This window comes from Gekko japonicus, unplaced genomic scaffold (assembly GCF_001447785.1).
Source record: "Gekko japonicus isolate JY-2015 unplaced genomic scaffold, Gekko_japonicus_V1.1 scaffold4678, whole genome shotgun sequence".
Lineage (NCBI taxonomy): Eukaryota > Metazoa > Chordata > Lepidosauria > Squamata > Gekkonidae > Gekko > Gekko japonicus.
Genome location: NW_015172691.1, coordinates 75,260 through 78,223, shown reverse-complemented (window position 1 = coordinate 78,223; position 2,964 = coordinate 75,260).

Sequence of the window (2,964 nt, the reverse complement as noted above, 5' to 3'; positions counted from 1 at the left end):
TCCCAATACTGGTATTGTATTCGGATCCATGATTTTTTGGAAATCCTGATTTTTTTTCCAGGTCCAACAGACCCAAGGGAGGAGGGAAATAGCGGCAAAGCCAGAAGAAAAACAGCTGACAGAAGGAGCAGATTGCTCCCCCATCAGCTGTTTTTTATGCTTCCCACTGCATTCCTTTTAAACAGGTGGCGTTTAAAGGGATTGCAGAAGACAACTCAACAAACAGCTGACCTGTGGGGGAGCAGTCTCCCCGTGGGGCTCAGCTGATATTCAGGCTGGCTTCTCCTGCAGCCCCCATTTAAACGAGGCTGCAAGAGAAGCCAGCCAGCCCAAAGCTGATCCGGCAGCGAGTGCTCTGTTTCTCACTGGCTCAGCTGAGCTTAGGGCTGGCTTCCTGTGCAGCCTCATTTAAATGGGGCTGCAGGAGACGCCAGCCCAAAGCTGACCCAGTGGGGAGCGCTCTGCTTCCCGCCAGCTCAGCTGATCCTCAGGCTGGCTTCTGCAGCCCTTTGAACTTTAAAGGGACTGCAGTAGAAAGCCCAACAAATAGCTGAGAGGCGGGAGCCACGCACTCCAGCCTCTCCGCTGTTTTTCAGATCTACCCCAAATACATCTGGGGATTTTTTTCAGGATTTTTCCCCCCTGAAAAATCCTGCTATATTTTTGGATTGGGTAGGTCTGAATGCACACCCCTAGTACGGAACACTCCATTCCATGCTTGTGTAATTAATACAAGAGCCCCCACACTGTTTGGAAAGTCCCTCCTATAACACTGTAGATAAAAATACTGACATAGGTGTTGCAAAGAGCAACAGGAGCACAGAATAATCCAATTCTGACCTGCTAAAAGCCTTTAGGATAGCATGAGGAACTGTCTACAATCTGCTTCCAATCTCAGCAGTGCAGGCCTACCACTAAAAATGAAGGATTAAGTTCCTCGGGTGCATATTACAGTATTCTAAAGGGCAACCTTAATTTATACTTTCATATCTTGCCGCCATTTCTTTTAGCAAATCATAGTTATGGTTCACTTTAATTAGACAACTTTTCATTGGAAATCAAAATTCAGATGTTCATGGCTATTAGTATCATACAAGTGGGAAGCCGCAAGGACTTGCAGGAGGCGTCTCACTTCCCCCTCTCCCACGATTTTCTCTTTCCTGAAAGCCCCCATAGCCTCTCTTCTTTTCCTGCTTCCTTTTCTCCTTCTAGGGTTGCCAACCTCTGTGTGGTGGGGTGGAGATCTCCTGGAATCACAACAGATCTCCCACCTACAGAGATCAGTTCCTCTTAGGGTTGCCAGATCGAGACTGGGAAATCCCTGGATATTTGGGGGTGAAGCCTTAGGAGGACAGGGACCTCAGTACATTGCCATAACGTCCACCCTCCAAAGCAGCTATTTCCTCCAAGGGAACTGATCTCTGTCATCTGGAAAGCAGTTGTAATTCCAGGTGATCTCCAGCCGCCACCTTGAGGTTGGCAACCTTAGTTGCCATAGAGGAAATTGATGCTTTGTAGGGTGGCGTCTATGGCATTATACCCCTCTGGGGTCTCTCCCCTCCTCAACACCCTCCCTCCCAAAATTTCTAGGAATTTCCTAACCTCTATCCATCTTCTTGGCAATCCCCATATCGTCTCCCTGCCTCATTCTCTCCTTCTCAACCGTTCACCAACCTACTTTTTATATGCCTCCCTTCTTCAGCTATATTTATTCTTTATTTACTTACCTTATTCTCTTTTCCTTTTTATCCACACAACAACCCTGTGATGTAGGTTAGGCTGAAAGTATGTGACTGGTCCAAAATCAACCAGTCAGCTTCCACAGCAAGATGGGGATCTGAACCTGGGTCTTGCAGACTCTAATCTAAAGCTCTAACTGCTACACCACACTGGCTTTCACAGGCTGCCAACCTCCAGTGTATTTTTTTTAGACTTCACATTTTTCTGCAAACCTATGGCCCTTTTCAGGTTTGTAGGAAGATCTATCTTGCCTGTCCACAGCTCCAGTGAATGGACTGAAGTATACAAAGATATCCAGACTTCGCTATTAGGATATAAGATGCAGAAATCACTATCTATAGCATTTGTGAACATACAGTCCAACAACTCAGGTAATGCTTATGTGATCATCATCATGGAAGTGTACAATCATTTTGTAGAAATCCAAGTTAAGAATCTAAGCAGGAGGCTCACTGCTTCAACCTCATTCACTGTTGTCGTGGGAATAGAGGTCCCGAGGCCTCTTGAGATCACTTTTCATACAAAGTTACACACTGCAAACAATAGATGGGGGGGAAAAGATGAATACAAACCTTGCACTGTTGGAGCTGCCAGCAGAGTGTCATTAATCTGTAGCAGAAACAATAATAAAACCTCCCATGTTTCTCGAGCCATGGTGGTGGACTCATGAGCCAATTTCTGGACAGCTTTCAAAACTTGCAAACACAGTTTAACCTGACTGGAGCCTTGATCCTGCCTGTAGCCAAAGAAACAGCTCTTAAGAACAAGCTGCGGAACACTTACACTTAAAATCCTCAAAATGACAGGGGTTTTATTTTAATGAAAGCAGAAATCCTCATAAGCTATATCATTTTAAAAGGCTCTCTCATTTAAAACAGCATTAAGAGCCACTCAGCATAGACAGATTTGCAGACATACAAATCATGCAATAATTGCATATGCATGTACCAACTCGCAGATCATGGTCCAAAAAGCACACGATGCCACAGCCTCGCTAAAGCTAAGTACATCTGGGCCTGGGATTTGCCTGGAAGAGGGTTTACCTGACAGCACTATGCAGCCTACCTAAAGCTCCATGGAAGAAAGGTGGGGTATTAATATAAATTATTCATGAACCTTTGAGCAACCAGGCTGAAAATAACCTGCTAGAGTCTTGATACAATTCCTACAAGAAGTGATAGTATATGAAGTGACCTGTAATCCAAAAAATCTTATGCCTCAAAA